Consider the following 18,792-nt stretch of genomic DNA (forward strand, 5'->3'; position numbering starts at 1 on the left):
GTAGGTGTCAGCTGTGCATTTCATAGGAGAGAACCAAAACCAGTTGCCATGGATCCGACTCCGGCTCATGGCCACCCCACGTGTGTCAGAGTAGAACCGTGCTCCATAGGGTTTGCAGTGGCTGATTTTTCACAAGTAGATTGCCAGGCCTTTCTTTCGAGGCCCCTTTAGGTAGACCTGAACCTCCAAGCAGATCCCAATAAATCACTGCCTCTTTAGCCTAGATTTGTCTGTTTTCTCTGCCCTGTGACTCTCTGTTCTTTTCCTCCAGCCCCAAGTACCTCTTCTTTTCTCCTCCTTCCATCCCTGACTTCTCCCTGAGGCCTGAGGGAGCAGCTGTTTTCCCTTCCCCCTCTGCAGATCTTGCAGTATTCAGACTAGGGGTACAAAGTCCAATTTCACTGCCAATTTAGCATGTCGGCACCAGATGAATAGACCCATAGCAGATGCGCAGAGGGAGTCTTCTCAGGTCACCCGGCCAGCCATGGCGAACAGGCTATAATCACATCTCCAACGCCTGGTTCAGGGTATATTCTTTCCATTTTTTTCCTATTGTTGGGAAAATACAGGTAACATAACATCTGCCAATTCCGCATCTTTCATGGGTACGATTCAGTGACACCAATTATACCAAATGAGTTGTGCAACCATCACCAGTATGTGTTGCCCAATTTTCTGTCACTGTAAAAAGAAACTCAGTGCTTTCTACACACTGACTCCCCCTTCCCCCTCCTGGTAACCTTTATTAGACTTTGATCTCTATGCAATTGCCCATTCTACATATTTCATATAAGTGCGATTGTACAATACATGGCCTTTGTGACTGACTGACTTCACTCAGCGTAACGTTTTCGAGGTTCAGCCATGTCATAGCATACAACAGAACTTCATTTGTTTTTATGACTGAGTAATATTCCATTGTGTGGATAGACCCCATTTTGTTTATCCATCATCTGTTGATGGACACTTGGGTTGTTTCCACCTCCTGGCTGTTGCGAACAGTGCTGCTGTGTACGTTGGTGTGCACGTGTCTGTTCGCATCACTGTTTTCAAGTCTCTTGAGACCTAGGAGATTCGGGGCGTTGTCCATTCAGCCACGTTGCTCAAGAAAGAAAAGAGCAGAAGGTGTCGGGCCAAAGGCAGCCCGTCACGGCGGATTCTTGGCTCAATCTGGAACATTCCAGGCCCCTCGGGTAGAAACTCCACGTCCATCCTAACAATCTTTTGCCTTTGGCAGTCATTTCTCCTGAAAGTGAAAATCCCTTTGTCTGTGGGAAAAATCTCATAAAAAAAAAAGGAAAGCCCAATTGAACAGCGCATTGGTTTCTATTTATAATTTGGAGAAAGAATTTCACACAGATTCAACTCATACATGGAAAAAACAAAGAACCCATTACTCAGAGGTTGATGGGTTTCCCATTTGTTAAGAGTGTTAATTCTTTAGGTCACCACTCATTTATTTGCAGATTGTTCCATTTAAAGATGATCTATTTGTCAAGGACTTTGGGAGAAGCTCGGAGAGTTGTTGAATACCAGTGATTGCTGTCTGCTCGCCGCCGTAGAAGGGCAATTGCTTATTTTCATGCTGCTGTTGTTGTTAGCTGTCACGGAGTCACCCCCAACCCTTGGCAACCCCATGCACAGCAGAATGAAGTGCTGCCCGGTCCTGCCATCCTCACAGTCTGTTGCAGATCAGACCGTAGTGATGTACAGGGTTTTCACTGACTGATTTTTGGAAGTGGATTGCCAGGACTTTCTTCCTAGTCCATCTCAGTCTGGAAGCCCCACTGAAAGCTGTTTAGCATCATAGCAACACGCAAGCCTCCGGTGACAGACGGGTAATGGCCACGCATGAGGTGCATTGGCTGGGAATCGAACCCAGGTCTCCCACTGAACTGCCACTGCCTTTCCCTATTTCTTTACTGGCCTGCAAAGAGCTAGCTGCCCTGGTGGTTACCCAGGAGACCCTCATCACTTCACAGGTAGTTCCTAATCTCAGAGAGGTGAAAATGGGTTGAAAGCAGGGACTATTTTCATTTCTTCCCTACAGATAGGCAGAGAAAAATGAAAGGCAAGATAAGGGACCGATTTCAAAACAGCAAAGCTAGGGTTGGAACAAGCATTTCCAGCCTCTCTTTCTGCCTTGCCTCTGCTGGCAAGTCCTGTGGAAAATGAGGATGCCTTTGGATAAGTTTCATTCTGTGGTAGAATCCAACCCGAAGGCTGGAGGAATATGGGGAGATTTGAAACTTTCGACCCCTTGGCTGATCTCTCTGTTCAATAAGTGGCCAGGATGAGGTCAGCTCGGTCTCCCGATCAGCCAGTTTAGATCCAAAGATGATCTGACACTTGCCACTAACTGTGCCCGAAATCCTTCAGAGTCGAATTGGTAGATTAGGTGCCACCCTGGTTTGCTCTTGTCATGTAAACGTGATGGGGCTGGCCTAACTGCTCATTAAAAAGTAAAATAACACAAGTTTCCCTCCCTTTGAGAACTGAATATGTTGGCTTAACAATAAGCCTGAATTTCAGGCTCAGGAACTTCATGTGTTGAGTGGTGTAAACTCTTGGAGAATTGTTAGATTTAATTCCACTGTAATTATTTGCGCAATGATTTACTATATGTGACCCCGTGTAAGTTCTATGGTATCCTTTGCCATGAAGTTGATTCTGACTCATCGTGACCCTGTAGGACAGGGTGGAACTGCCCCATAAGGTTTCCAAGGAGCAGCTGGTAAATTTGAACTGCCAACCTTTTTTTGGTTAGCACCTGAGCTCTTAACCTCTGGGCCACCATGGCCTACCGTAATAGCTAGTATGAGAGATAGTAGGTCCTATGGTGGCATAGTGGTTAAGTGCTACGGCTGCTAACCAAAGGGTCGGCAGTTCAAATCCACCAGGCGCTCCTTGGAAACTCTATGGGGCAGTTCTACTCTGTCCTATAGGGTTGCTCTGAGTCAGAATTGACTCAATGGCACTAGGTAGTTTTTATGACAGTAGACACTGTATCTTTATTATTCATTGTTGTATCCCTGTGCCTTATACATATTGTAAGCACACAATAAATATTGGCTAACTTAAAAATATATATCATGAGTTTATATTGATAGTTTCAATTCAAAGTTACCATTTTACAGCTTTTTTTCTTGTTAACTTGGAAATCTTGGTTCCTAATAGAATAAAAATTTACTTATTTATAATGTGCATAGAATAGTTTCAAAAGTACAAAAGCAATAAGAAAACCAAACCTGCTGCTGTTGAGTCAATTCCAACTCATAGCGATCCTGTAGACTAGAACTGCCCCATAGGGCTTCCAGGGAGCGCCTGGTGGATTTGAACTGCCGACATTTTGGTTAGCAGCTGAAACTCTTATTGAATGCAAAAAAAAGTAAAATAATTATAAAAAATAACAGCAACAGCACAGGTTTTATGAGTGCATTTTCTGTATTTGTCAACGCTTCACTAAAGCAGAGGTGGGTGCCTTTATTTTCCCCATTTTATGGGTGCAGAAGCCAGAGACAGATTTTACAAATACAGAAATCACAGAGAAATTTTGCAGATGCAGAAACTAGAGATGTTAAGTGACTTCTCCAAATTCAAACAAGTGAATGATACTGTCAGCATCTGAATTCAGCTCTATGTGACCAGAAAGCCTGATTCATGACCACACCACCACATGGCTCCTTATGAACTCAGGTCATCTGCTCAGCACTCTCCACACACACGGGAAAGCAAGGATGCTTAACGGTCCAAGAGCTTGCACAGGTCACAGCCCATCAGTGGCTTAGCAGAGGTGGAAACCATGCTGCCTCCATCCACTCAGCCAGGGAGCTGCCCTGAGCCAGGGGAAGACCACATTTGGGGCTGGCATTTGGGCGATGCTCCAAGATTGCTCATCCTATCAACAAGGTTGCTGTAGGACACAGAGGAGGCTAAACGGGGGGAGGGGGTTGTCAGACTGCTGGTGCTCACCTTAACCTGGCTCCTCACTCGGGGGCACGCATGCTGGGGAGGGACATGGCGGGCACAGGCACCCAGGAGAGAGAGGGCACGTATTTCCAGAGCAATCAGATCGCTCCATGGTGAGTTGTTGCCAATATTATTTTTATATCGAAATAATATTATAACTGATCTTCTCAGTTAGAATTGCATTAGACCCCAGAATAAAAGTGGCTTGCATAATTGGTAGTTTCTTCTTTTTTCACACAAAGGAAGTCCACGGGTTGGTATTGTGGTGCCATGATATCACCAATATCCCCGTTCTTTTATCTTTTTCTCCGACATCCTTAACATGTGACTACTCTTTAGAGATTGCCCCATTGGCACAAAATGGCTGCTGAAGCTTTAGTCATCACATGGCAGGAAGAAGGAGAAAAGGGTAAGAGGGGACTGCCAGGTTCACCTTACAGAGCTTTTGTGGAAACCAACACACTCTGGTAAGTGTAGTTTTTAGGTAATTATTAAGTGATTCTTTATTATTATTTAGTGGTTAATTATTGAAGCACCCAATAATTAAATGATTCTACAAGTGAAGAAAAAGGACCCCTGGCGATGCATTGGTTAAAGCACTCGGCTGCTAACCAAAAGGTCAGCAGTTTGAACCCACCAGCTGCTTCGCAGGAGAAAGATGTGGCAGTCTGCTAAGGATTTACAGCCTTGGAAATTCTGTGGGGCAGTTCTACTCTGTCTTATAGGGCCTCTATGAGTCGGAATTGACTCTATGGCAGTGGGTTTTGTTTTCGGTTTGGTATAAGCGAGGAAAATGGATACTGGGTAGGCAAATAACGTCACTGTCGCAGCAATGGATTATCAGAGTACAAAATGGGTATGGATTTCCAAGACAAACTCGGTAACTTGAAAGACATTTAGGTTTGTAACAGACTGCTTTTGTCAGTGGCTTTGAACTCCAGGTGACCATGTTCCCTCCTACAGACCATTAACGGAAGGCAGAAAGTAGGGGAGACCCTGTACAGAGAGGTTGAGAACCTGTCCAAGGTTATCCACTTCACACACAGCCAAGCTGGGACTTGAACCTGATCTCCTCATGCCATATCTAGCAATACTTCCACCGGTTAAAAAATATACCATACATTTTGAACTGTGGTTTCTGTATAGGGTGGAGTAATTTAAGGAGCCCAAACCACTTTGATTAAAAAACAGGAATGACTGGGACAGTGTGTGAAGATTCAGATAGGGACCACTGGGGTAGGAAGGAGGGATGGTGAGAATGAAAGGAAAACCCAGACATGAAACTGCCACCTGGCACCTGCCACTTTGATGAGCCCAACAGAGTTGGGGCAGATACGGTGGGGAGATGGCGGGTTAAGATATTTTATTGGAATGAAATTTTGAAAGAGGAGAAGTTGACTTAAACCCCTCATAGTTATTCCTGCATAAATAAGGAGCCCGTTCCAAACCACAGCCTCCTGGTTTCTTTCCCTTGGCGCTGGGGGGAGAAAGGGTCGCAGCTAACGGTGGGGTGGCTGTGAAAGCAACCCTGCCTCCAGCTTCCCTGCTTCTCCCAGCAGGACTCTGCATCAGGCTGTCCATCCAGGGCCTTGGATATTTGGGGAAGGGAAGGATTTAGTTCAACATGGACTCCTTCATATCCGTGACTTGGTTTTTCCTACAATAACAATATTTCTTATTAAAAAATAATCCAAGCAATATCCTAGGAGCCCTGGTAGCACAACGGTTAAGCACTCGGCTGCTAACTCAGCTGTTTGAACACACTCAGCAGCTCCGTGGAAGAGAGACATGGCAATCTGCTCCTATAATGATTACCCATTGCCATCAAGTCAATTCCGGCACATGGAGATCCTACCGGACAGAGTAGAACTGCCTTATAGAGTTTCCAAGGGTGTAAATCTTTATGGAAGCAAACTAACCACTGTGCCACCAGGGCTCCTTCCATGAAGATTACAGCCTAGGAAACCCTATGAGGCAGTTCTACTCTGTAACATGGGGTCGCTATGAGTCAGAATCAACTTCATGGTACCCAACACATCCTGGAATGTAAAGTGAGTATCCTGTCTCCCTCCAGCCCCCGGGGGCCCTGTTTCATACATAGGAGCAGAAAAAGGAAGCACTGCCTTTCTGTGCAACTCCAGCTTCTGAACAGGACATGGGCCTCCTCCAGGGTGGGGGCCTCCCATCTTCTTCCCTTGGACCCCAACTTTTCTGTCCCTGAGTGGCTAGTCAGGGCTAGATAGAAGCTTTGGGGAGTTTCTGAATATTCTGCAAATGGCTTCCCTCAACCCTCCTGGCCCTTCTGCACCCCTGTTGGTGGGGGTCTGTCTGACACTCCTCCTCCCAGCTGCCAAGGAATGTCAGATTGCCGGCAACACCAGAAGCCGGAAGGATCCTCCCCCAGAGCCTTCAGAGGGAGTGCAGCCCTGCTAACACCCTGATTTCAGACTTCTGGCCTGCAGAGCCATGAAAGGATAAATATCTGCAGTTTTAAGCTGCCCAGTTTGTGGTCCCTTGTTGCAGCAGCCCCAAGACCCACACAGAGATGTACCCAAATACCCAGAGGAAGGCCTCGGTGTCTCAGGAGGCATTCAGAAGCTGGGGTGAGGGCTCCACTGGGTCTCTGGGGGGCCTTGTGAGTGAAGCCTTGCAGAAGGGGACAAGTTTGACCTGATCCAAGATGCTCGGAAGGATCAGAATGAGTTCTGGGGGTATGGGAGACCCATGAGCATGAGTGGAAGCATTTGGCTCGAGTGTGGAAAGACCCAAGGGTGGAGATGGGATATCAGAGCCAAGAGTTGGATTGAGGCCCAACTGTTGACAGTGGTTGAGTAGGGGAGTGACCTGGCCGGAAATGGGGTTTAGAAAAAAAAAAAAGCTGGGCAGGTGTCCCTTGACATTACCCTCTTTCCAGTAACAGCAATGAAATATAACATAACCCCAAAAGCCAAACCTACTGCCATTGAGTCGATTCCAAGTCACGGTGGCCCTATAAGACAGAGTAGAACTGCCTCATAGGGTTTCCAAGGCTGTAAATCTTTACGGAAGCAGATGGCCACATCTTGCTCTCGAGGAGCGGCTGGTGGGTTCGAACTGCTGACCTTTTGGTTAGCAGCTGAGTGCTTTAACCTCTGTGCCACCAGGCCTCCTTGGATACAACATACAAGATAATGATTACTAATGCATATTAGCCCACGCCCCACAACCCGCCAAAGAAAGGTTCTCTTGCAGCTCAATTTACCATCAGAGAAGGATCCAGGCTTTCATGCTGGCATTTTGGGCTTCCTGATGGGTCATAAAGGGAAAAGCCAGGGTGTCATGGTGCTGTTTTAGAAGAGCTGTGAGGAGCAGCTGTGGTGTGTGAGAAAAGGATGGGATAGCAAAAGGAAAATCTGAGAATAGTTTGCTTTGGCCCATGCATGCCCTCTAGAGATGTGGGTTATTTTAAAAATTTCCCCTGGTTGCAGGCCTCTGCTCTGAGGACGACATTGCTCTGAAAGTAGACACATGGGTGCTGGTTTCATAGTGTACATGTATTAATATACTTACAAAGTCACTGCACAGTGCAAAAACTACATGTGCTAAATTGTTGTTGTTGATTGTCGCTGAGTTGGCTTTGACTCGTGGCGACACCATGTACAACAGAATGAAAATGTTGCCAGATCCTACACTGTCTTCGTGATTGTTGGTATGTTTGAGTCCATTATTGCAGCCACCTTGTCAATCCATCTCATTGAAGATCTCTTTCATTTTTGCCAAACATACGTCCCTCTCCAGCCACTGATCTTTCCTAATGATGTGTCCAAAGTAAGGAAGCCAAAGTCCCACCATCCTTGTTCCTAAGGAACATTCTGATTGTATTTCTTCTAAGACTGATTTTTTGGTTCTTCTGGCAGTCCATGGCATACACGATATTCTTCACCAATGCTACATTTCGACTGTATCAGTTCTTCTTAGTGACCAACCTTACCCTTGAAAATCATTTAGCTCATCCTTGAATGGCAGGACTTAGGCTCTAGAAAACTAAAAATCTGAGAAGTGACTTCTTTTGTTTCTCTATGAATTTTGGCCCTGGGTACTCTGTCTCTGGGGCTGATCTAATTTTAACAGTAGGAAGGGTGGCAGAAATTAAAAACCATTTTTTCCCCCCAGCGGCATAGTAACATTCGGAAATTGAAGCGTGTGCCTGTGTGTATGTGCTTGTGCGTGATATAATTTTATTTAACGCATTTTCATGGAGGAGAAGGGGTCACTGCCTCTGTTCCTCGTTCTTTCATGTCATCTGTGAGCTCGCTGCCCCAGACCTCCTTGCCTGAAGTGACAGGCCTCCTTTTCCTCATCTACTCAGTTGAACTGATGCATATTTAAGGAACAGACCCTCCCCGTGTTTTCATCTCTGGGGCTTAGTGACTTGTATGTTCCTTTCATCTTTCTAAAGGGAACATAAAGGTGGGAAAGGAGGAAAAGTCAACAAACAGCAGCCTTAGAGCCGGCCGTGAGGAGAAGCGCACAGTCCCCGAGCAGCAGGGCCAGGCTGCTCGCTCTGCCCTGCCAGGAGTGGCAGGTCCTGGATGCAGCACCTCCAAGGTCTGGATGGAGCCCTCACAAACAGTGCTTTGTGGTCCGGCCGAGGGCTGGGGACATCCCGTGAGCTGGAATTCACAAACGCCCACGGGATTAAGAGCCGTCAGACTGGTTCCCAAAGCAAACATTGACTTAATTTTTCCACCCATGTTCCTTTCATGTCTGGGCTGCTTTGGCTCTGCCGGGTCACTGGGCTCTTTGTTGCTGACTTCACGAAGCCCCCAGCCCCCTCTGCCACCCTGGCTCCTGGAGTTCTCTCCCCCCACACCCAGATCCTAAGACAGTGTTCCATTTTACTTGAGGAGCTAGAAGAGCCCTCAAAGAGTTCTCTCGCAAGATCAGCCTTTGAAATTTTCAAGTTGGTGACTGGGAACTCACCGGAAGTTTCTGGTCACATTTCTCTGGCTCCATGGGCACATATTGGGCTGTAGAAGTCAAGTCCTCATTTCAGGGTGTGTTATTGTGTCTCAGTCTCCCTACTGGGGTCTGTCTGATCATGGCACGCCACCCCCTAACCATTTCTGAAGGGTACCAGGGGCCTTCCAGTGCCCTCAAGATTGCATCCAAACTCCTTCATGTGGTTTATAAGCCCTGCCTGATCTAGCCCCTGCCAATCTCTCCAGCCTCCAACCTCACCACTCGGCCCTTCATCTCAAACTCGATGTTTATTTGGGTTCCCTGAATGTGTCTGTGTCCCTGAATGTTCCACGATACATCTGTGTCAGTTAGGGCCCCAACCAGAAAGTGGGAAACACTCTTAAAACAGAGAGAATTTAATACAGAGGATTGGCCACACAGGTGATGAAAGAGTTAAGAAGGCAATCGGGACAGAGAGGGGAAAGAGCTGGAAGCCTCTACCTGGGTGAGGCTGGAGGGTAGTGGCAGCGGTGGGGTCAACCAAACCCAGGCCTGGGTCACCCACAGAAACAGGAATCACGCAGGTCTGCTTGGAAGAAGCGGACGCCACAGGCAAGATGCCACGGCTGGAGATGCCGCCCAGTGCAGAGCGGGAGAAGAGATGTCCTAGTTTTTCCCTTCCCCCTGCCTCTGATGTCCACCCAACCTGTTAACCCTGGTGCCATTGAATTGATTCTGACTCATGGGTGATCCCATGTGTTATGGAGTAGAGCTGCCCCATAGGATTCTTGGCTGTGATCTTTATGGATGTAGATCTCCAAGCCTTTCATCTTCGGTGCCACTGGGTGGATTTGAACAGCCAACCTCTCAGCAGCTGAGTGTTAACCATTTGTGCCCCCTAGGGACCTTGATTGTCCACTGATTGGGTAAATCAGCTGAAAGTCAGCCATTCAAGAGCCTTGGAGTTGCAACCCGTGGGGGTCCATTGTTGTTTTGTTGTTAGTTGCTATTATCAAGTCAGCTCTGAGTACAGCAGAACAAAACATTGCCCGGTCCTACGCCATCTTCATAATTGTGGGTATGTTTGAGTCCATTGTTGCAGCCATTGTGCCATCCGTCCCATTGAGCGTTTCCCTCATTTGGCTGGCCCTCCTCTTTACTGACCATGATATCCTCTTCTAGCAATTGGTCTTTCCTGATAACGTGCTCAAAGTGAGCCAAATTCTCACCATCATCACCTCTAAGGAGCATTTTGGCTGTAGATGGGGTCCAGCCAGCCTGACATACAAAAGAGAGCAGGAGGTAGGCAGGGGATGCCTCTGTGACAGACAGACCCGGGACCATACACCCTCTCCTACTTGAGGCTGCCGAGTCAGATGACAACACATCATTCTGTATTTCTCTTCTTTCCACCATTTGTTTTACGATTGCAAGTGATGGCAGCTAGCCTAGCAAGAAAAGGAGTTTATTGGTTTGCCTAACTGAAAAATCCAGTTGTTGAATTCAGATAGGGCTGGATGCAGAGGCCGCAAACAAAGGAAGCAGGATTCCATTTGAACCTCTCAGCTCTCAGCTCTGCTTCCTCTGTTTGGGGTCCATGTTGAAGGTGGGCAAGATAGGCTATGTCCGTCTTCTCAGCAACATCGTCCCAGCCATAGTCAAAATGATGACCTCATCGTTGAGCTGATCATCCCACGCCCCTGAACGTGTAGATCACATTGGAATCTGGAGACCCTGGTAAGAAGCTTATATTTGTCCTCAGAATAGTGGAAAGCCGCAGATGGATTTTAAACATGAGGTGACCTATCTTCATAAGCTATGCAGATGAGGAAGAGGAGGCTTAGAGAGATGAAGACCCAGGGTTTTCCACCATAGTGGATTTGAAACCCAGGTCTGACTTCGCCTGGGTCTAGAGTTCCAGCCACTAAGCAGTCCTGCCTCATCTGAGAAAGAGCCTGACCATCTTCCATGCTCATCCTTCAACTGGAGTACGGGGCACCACCCAGCTTCCCCCTCTCTGCCACTTAGGGTTCAAGTGAGGAGGAGACGGAGAAGGCGCTGCCCGGCTGTTCCTTCCTACGCTAGCCCCCCAGGAACTCACACACCCAAGATGTCCAAGCACCTTCTTTCATGTCTGACTTTTCCCATCAGACTCCCCGAACACGAGAGTTCAACCCTGGTTTTAATTTCCAAAATATTGTTGAATAAGCTGATTTCTCTTCAGAGATCGGTGGCCTGTGGAGCTCTCTTAGCAGGAAGCTATGGAGGTGACGGATGGAATGCGCCCTGACAGGAAGGGGCCAGGGCTTGCTTTGCGGCGTTCGGGGCTTCTCCGAGGATGGGCCGGGTGGGAATTTTGCAGAGCTGGGCTGGGACGGGGAGGAAGGTGTTCAGGGGGAGACCTGGGCGTGGACACTGGGTGTTGGTCTCCAGTTGTTCTTTCTTGCTGTGTTGCCTCCGTCAGCCACGTCGATTCACCAGGAGACGACTTTCCAGTTTACAGTAGGAGCTAGAAGGGCATTTTGATTTTCTGTCCAACTTCACCTGTAGATGCAGCAAGGGGGAGAACTCCTCTAAGACGACCCACGAACGGGTGGCAGAAATGGGGCTAGAAATGAACTATCCCGGCAGCCGGTCCCTCTCCCACGCTGCCTCTTCCTGCTCGTTCCTAAAAGGGGCAAGACACTGGGGTTCTAGAAGATCCTAGCACCAAAAGCTCACAGCAAAGAATGAGAGCCGGAGCTTTCTAGAGGAACTAGACCCACAAGGTTGTGCTTTACTGACTGGGAGGTTGCGAGGACCAAGTCCACCACGTGACCATGACAGGCTGGTGCTTCCATCCCAAACCTCCAGCTCCAGATGGGGGAAACTGATCACAATCCAATACTCCAAAGGTAAGGCAAGTCTAAACATTCACACTCCTGAGCTGACTCCTTTCTCACCTCCCATCACCCTGGCCTCCAAGCTCCTTGCTCCAGCCACACCAACCTACTGAGAGCTCCAGATACCTCATGCCATTTGGGGATTCAGCATCGTACAGCTGTTCCACCAGCCTGGAATGACCTTCCTTGCCTTTGTCCGGGCTGCTCTTTATAACCCAGCTCAGATGCCACCTCCTTCAGAAGGCATTTCTTGCCCTGCCTGACTCCAACAGCGTCAGTCCTCTCTACCTCGTGGCCCTGTAGCTTCTTGTGCACCCTTCAACAGTACTTCTGCTGAGTGCACCAAACACCAGTTGCCCCAATGGGCTGTGGGCTTCTTCAGGACAGGACAGGTATCCTTGTCATCCGCTGCCACTGCCCATGGCACAGTACTTGGCAGACAATAGGCACTCACTAAATATCAAATGAAAGCATACAGCAGGCACTCAACAATACTGACGAAAACTGCGACAGGCACTATGTTAGATGCTGGGGTGGTCATCTTCAGGTCTGGCTGCACTTTAGACTTACCTCGGGGGAGGAGGACTGTTAAGAAATTCTGATGTGTGGGCCCCATGCCAGATTAAAGCATCATCAGAATTTTTTAAAAGATCTCAAGGTGGATTGATTTCATCAGCCAGGGATGAGCCCTGTACTGAGGGGTGAAAAGATAGTAAGATACGTTTCCCCTGAGCCCCTCACAGCCGCATGAAATCACAAGGGATGTTATTAAAATTTAGATTCTCAAACCGCTTTCCAGACCAATGGAATTGGAACCTTGGAGACTGGGAGCTAGAACTCACGTTTATCAAGAGCTCCCCAGGTGGTTCTTAGGCTCATAAAGGTGTGATAGGAGTACCCTGATATAAACAGCTGTCCTGATGAATGCCACCAGCCCCACTCCCTCGCCTCTCAGAGGGTGGACTTTGCTAAAGTAGGAGACAGTCAGAAAGTTTGGTCTGACTACTTTTCACACCTGTGTCCTTTGGGTCTTCTGTATCTCCAACACTTTGGGTGGTCTTGACATCAGTCATAGTTGCCTGTGACCCTGCTTCGAAGTCTCTGGTTTGGGCATCGCCCATCCTCCACTTGTACTCAGGGAGCCTAGAAGTCTCACCCCACTTTCTCCTTGCCAGTATGGCCTATGCACCCCTGCCCCAGTAAGGACCTTTGGAAGTGCTGTTCTCCAGGAAAGACGAGCCATCATCACCTATCAGATGATAGTCACAGATGGGGTTCCGCTCCCCTGTGAGTCTCCACGAAGACTTCTCATTTAGGGAAAATGAGCTCCACCTTTGGGACCAGGTAGCTACAACTGCCAAATTCTACCACCCCTACATTTACTAATCAGAAGATACCAGTGCGAGTTGGGGGTTGGCAGCAGGACCAAGGTCTCCCTCGTACACATTTAAGTGAACAGTGGACTTTTCAGCTGCTCACTCAGCAATCGTAATTATATCATGCATCCCATTTCACTCTATCGGTGAAACAATACGGACCCGGAGGGAAATGGGGAAATACCACGCCAAGGACGGCAAAGTCCCTGCTCCATTTCCTGTTGTTGCTCTCGCGATGGAGACCTGAGCCAAGTCGCCCGTTTTGGACGTTTCAGCGGAAAGTTCTCACCAGGCTCTGACCAGCTGCCTGAAACACACCGGCTCCACACAGTGCCTGCAGTCGTTCATTAATCGGAGCTTCAGACTTCAGCCTCACTGGGCAGAGAGGGTTTGCCTGTGGGCAAGACCAGACATCTCCAGCTTGCTGTCCAACCCCTGACAAGCCCCACTGGGCACCAGCTTGCTGAAATCCACCCACTTCTTAGCACCTCTGGACCACAAAAAATGACCAAGGCCATTTAAAACAGCCACATCACAGACTGGAAATGCCCATAAGAGATGGCTGGGCCAGTGAGTTGCACACAGGATTCCAAGGAACACTAAGGTGCTTCGAGGACCCAGTGAGAGAGGGGACTGAGGGTGTCTACTGAATATTGGTTGGGTGACCATGGGCAAATTACTTCTCTAAGCCTCATATGTAGAATGCAGTTATAGCGCCTACATCATAGACTTACTATGAGGATGAATTGAGACATTGTCTAGGCATACAGTAACAGTTGAGATACTCGCATCTGTTTTAACACCAAGGAATGATGGCAGAGAGGATGAAGGTATTTCAGGAGAGGGATGCCTAAGCAAAGGCCAGGTGGCAGGAGTGTGGATGCCACGTAACTGAGACAAATGCATCAACTCCAAGCGGTCGGAGTGTGCTGCATAGCTTTCAAGTGCTGGTCCCTCTCACAGCTCTCCTCGGCTGAGCCCCCTTCCCAGACCAACTTCAGAGCCATTTCCTTCTGGGACCCAGTCTGATCAGGGCCAGGAAATAGGCTTCTCTTTAGCATCTCCCTCAATTTAAATTGAGCGAGGACATAACTATAGAAGGGAAAGAAATGATCTGACTGCCAGCGCTTGGAAACCCTTCTCTGGTGTAGCTGCGGATACAGTTCCTAGTAACGATCATGGTAATAATAATAATGACACTATCGGTAGCAGCAGCAGCATCACTGTTATATTGCTGTTGCTGTCATTAATTGCTGCTGAGTCAGCTCCAACGGATGGAAACCCCACGAACAACAGAACGAAACCTTACCCGGTCCTGTGTCATCTCCATGATCGTTGGTGTGCTCAAGTCCATATTTGAGTGCCTTCCAACCTATGGACTCAGCTTCGAGCACTGTATCAGATGATGTTCTCTTGTGAACCACAGGGTTTTCATTGGCTGATTTTCAGTACATCGCCAGGCCTTTCTTCCTCGTCTGCCTTAGTCGGAAGCTCTGCTGAAACCTGTCCACCATGGGTGACCCTGCGGGTATTTGAAATACCAGTGGCACAGCTCCCAGCATCACAGCAACACACAAGCCACCACAGTATGACAAACTGACCGATGGGTGGCAGAGCCCCATGTTAGAAATTATTATTACTCCCATTTTGCAGACAGGGAAAAAACTGAAGTACAGAGTGAGTAACTTGTCCGAGGTTCCACATTTTGGGTGTGCTGGCATTTGAACTGAACCCAGACCCACAGCCCACACTCTTACCCACAGATGTTTCAGTACCACATTCAGCACCATGGGGTCACTTGCAAGCTACTTTAGCTCATAAGCTCTCCATCAACTCCCTGCCAAGACAGTGTTGATGGGGGCCATGGCAATGTGGTAGAGCTGCGAAGGATAGCCTTTAGCTGGGAACGTAACTCCTCTGCATAAAATCTAGGCTTTCTTAGGAAAAAGAGAGATATTTGCATTTTGGGACCCCTTCCCCCCCGCAACATGAAGTGTCTGACATACTGATGGCCCAACTTTTCCCATGACAAGCATATGAGCTAGACCATGATTCTCCACTGCCTTGGCTGACCATGTTATTAAATGGATGTATTCAGGGGGACAGACAGACAGACTAAGAAGAAAGGCCTGGCAGTCTACATCAGAAAATTAGTCAGTGAAAACCCTGTGAATCATTAGAAAGTTTTGCCCAATACAGTCCTGGAAAATGAGCCCCCTAGGCTGGAAGATACTCAAAATATACGGTGGCTGCAACAATGGACTCACGCAGACCAAGGATTGTGAGGATGATGCAGGACTGGGCGAGGTTTCATTCTATCATACATGAACTTGATGGCAACTAATAACAGCAACACCTGGGGTGAAAGGCCAGAGGGAAGTGGGGCTGTGTCTTTTCTGAAAGCCAGAAAAATCTCCCCATCATAAGCTTCATTCCACAACTAAAAAGGCTCACTCCACTGAGACACCTCCCCAATGTGGATGGTGGTAGAACTGGGGGTGTGGGGAAGAGGGTTTCATTCACCATGGCACAGAGAGACCCATTCCCCTCTCCAAAGCATCAGGGTTCATGTCTAGATAGAAGGAAATTCGCTAGCCATATCCTCTTCACTGAGAGAAGATAACTGCTGTCACTTGAAGAGGACATTCAGAAAGACAAGTTCACAGCTTTGGAAGTCACCAAATGAGCCAAGGAAACCCAGTCTCATTCTCAGGCCCTTGTGGAAAGCCATTCCAAGTCAACTGTAAAGTGATGCTAGTGCACTTGTCGATTAGCCAGACTTGTCCACCCCCAAAGGTGGGCTTGTTCTTTCCCTGGAAGCCTCTGGTCCTTAGCATCCCTGTCCCATTGCCTCAAAGGTACATAGAGTGCCATGTCCCCTTTCCAGGTTGTGGTGGAGCCAGGTCCTGAGACTGTGCCAACAGACTGAGCTGGGAAGGAACCCCGAGAGGTTCATCTGGCATGGCCACCGTGTGAAACAGAGCTCCAACCTCATCATCTCATTAGCGAAGGGAGGAGGAAAATGCCATGTTATAGACTGAGTTGTTTTCCCCTAAAATTCATGTTGAAGTCTTAGCCCTCGGTGCCTGTGGGTAGGACCTTGTTTGGAAATAACATGAGGTCATACTGGAGTAGGGTGAGTCCTAATCCCACCTGAGTGCTGTCCTTATAAAAGAGCACAAGAGACACAGAGACACAGAGGAAAGCAGCCATGTGAGGATGGAGCTATGTCGCAGCTGCAAGCAAGGAATGCCTGGGGCCACGAGAAACACAGAGCGACAACCTGTAGAGACAATGGAGAGAGAAGATGGCCCTGCCAACACCCTGAATTCAGACTCCCAGCCTCCAGAACTGTGAGAGAATTTCTGTTTTTATAAGCCACGAATTTTGTGGCCACAGGAAACTCATCAATGCCTTGTAAGTAAGTCAGATCCAGGCACAGGCTTTGCTGCATCCAGTTGCAAACCCCTCATCTTTCCTTTTCATAAACACAGGCTCCAAGTGTGATGTGAAACAATTCACTAGTCATTGGGCACCATGATTTCTAAAGCAGTATCTTCACTGAAGAGGTCCCTGGATGGTGCAAATGGTTTGTTCTTGGCTACTAACAGAAAGGTTGGTAGTTCGAATCCACCAGCAGTGCCACAGAAGAAAGGCCTGGCAATCTATTTCCATAATATTACAGCCAAGAAAATCCTGTGCAGCAGAGTTTTACTCTGACACATGTGGGGTCACCATGAGTCAGAATCAACTCAGCAGTGACAGGTTTGGTTTGGTTTTTTTGATCTTCACTAAAAGGGCGGCTCACTGTGGTGAGGATCTAGGGGCTCCCCCTAGTCCCAAAAATAACTAAAAGAAATAACACCTATTTATTGTTGGAAATACATGTTGGGACTTCCTCTCATTGCTGTTCTCTCCATGTACCAGGAATTGGACAGGAGTTGGTCCCTCCAGTCTAGTGCATGTATTGCCTGAAAGGATCTGCCCTTCTGCCCAGGGACTTGGAAATTAGAAGGCCCCACTGACTCATTCATTCATTCGATAAAGACTTATGGACCATCTTTCATGTGCCAGTGCTGTTCAAGGCCATGTGGGTGTGTAGGGAACTAGACAGATGAAGTCCCTGCCCTCATCATGCTTACATTGCAGCAGAGGCTCGGACAGTGAGGACAGTGATGTATAACGATGCTGGGGCTGGAACGGGCATTTCGTCAGCTGGGAACTGCAGCAGAGTGGACACCTATAGTCTGCCAGTCTTGCCCATACCATCGACTTCCCCATCCTGACCACCACAGGAAAGGGAACCCATCTCATAGTAATTTTCCCAGATGGGTTCAGGGAGCAGCATATACAGAGTTCTAATCACTGAAATGGTCAACTCATTCTGCATTTTCTGTGTTCATGACATAGACATGCATTCTGATTAGCTTGATGCTTTCACTGTGGGATCAGTAAAAGTGAAGGGATTGAGTCTGGAAACGGGACAACTGGTATTAATCTTGAATACATCATCTCCAGGGAAAAGAGATCATTCATCTCACCGACTTCCACCGGTGGGTAATGAAGCCCAGATACCTGTGCTGAGAAGAAACGTGAAGCTGCCTCCAAATTTCACGTGAGAGAGTTATTAATGCCCCCGGCCCAGGAGAAAGGAAGCGGTGGCTTGCATGTTGAGTGTAGATGGCTAGCTGGGTCCATGGTCTGGGCGAACCGGTTCAACTCTGGCTCTGAAACCCCGCCCAGATCTCAAGATCTTTTCCGAATTGTTTTAAAAAATTATCTGTAAAAGTAATAAAAATATATTTATTAAAGAAGGTGCATATCACACAGCCCTACTGGGAGAGGAAGAGGTAGGGTAAAAATATCGTACAAACTCAATAACGGATCACAATTTTCCAAAGGGTGAGCCATTGAGCTGATTAAAGACAGGAAGGGGATGGCAGGGGCTGGGTGAGTGTATATGTTCCCTTTCTAGATTCACATGCCAGTTTTCTTATTTAGGAAAAAAAAAAAAACAAACAAACTGTATGACATAGATAAACCATAAGGAAAAAGGAAAGTTGCTGAGCTTTTGTTGTCAAGGTTAAAACCCTTGCAGGGTTAACTTTGCTGTGAAGATGTCCCTTGTGCTTTGTGGAGCCTGTTTGGAGTTTCTGACTGCTGCCATCACCATCATCATCATCATCACCATCATCATCACCACCACCACCACCATCATCACCACCACCACCACCATCATCACCAACCACCACCACCATCATCACCACCCACACCATCATCATCACCACCACCATCATCATCATCACCCCACCATCATCATCACCCCACCATCATCATCACCACCACCATCATCATCACCATCATTATAATAGCTGTGGTTCCTGTCCAGCAAGCAGCCTGACAGTAATTGTGTGATTCTAAAACTGCCTGAGACAGGTCAGCAGGGGCAGGTGTGGGAGGAGCCTCATAAGTCGACGCCATCTTGTTGTCCCCTCCTTGTCCAGCCATAGGTGGCCAGGAGTCCAGCATTTTATGCACCAGCTGGAGCGTCACCTCTGTCCCTGAGTTCTCCCCAGAACCTGACCTCGGCAAGTCAATTCCATCTGTTTTCATTGTGCTCATCA

At 47.9% G+C, this 18,792-nt stretch overlaps 1 long non-coding RNA gene across 2 annotated transcripts; it reads right to left on the minus strand.

Moving 5' to 3' along the window:
* Positions 1–339: 339 nt before the first annotated feature.
* LOC126064737 (uncharacterized) lies at positions 340–17,939 on the minus strand. 2 transcript variants are annotated; one of them, XR_007514615.1, is made up of 3 exons: positions 17,744–17,939; positions 14,478–14,690; positions 340–549 (listed from the first exon to the last, which is right to left on the minus strand). It is a non-coding gene; the product is annotated as an uncharacterized LOC126064737 (long non-coding RNA). The 2 variants fall into 2 exon arrangements; XR_007514616.1 differs by lacking the exon at positions 340–549 and adding an exon at positions 12,500–13,562.
* Between the last annotated feature and the right edge of the window lie 853 nt (positions 17,940–18,792).

Source organism: Elephas maximus, chromosome 21 (assembly GCF_024166365.1).
Source record: "Elephas maximus indicus isolate mEleMax1 chromosome 21, mEleMax1 primary haplotype, whole genome shotgun sequence".
Classification (NCBI taxonomy): domain Eukaryota; kingdom Metazoa; phylum Chordata; class Mammalia; order Proboscidea; family Elephantidae; genus Elephas; species Elephas maximus.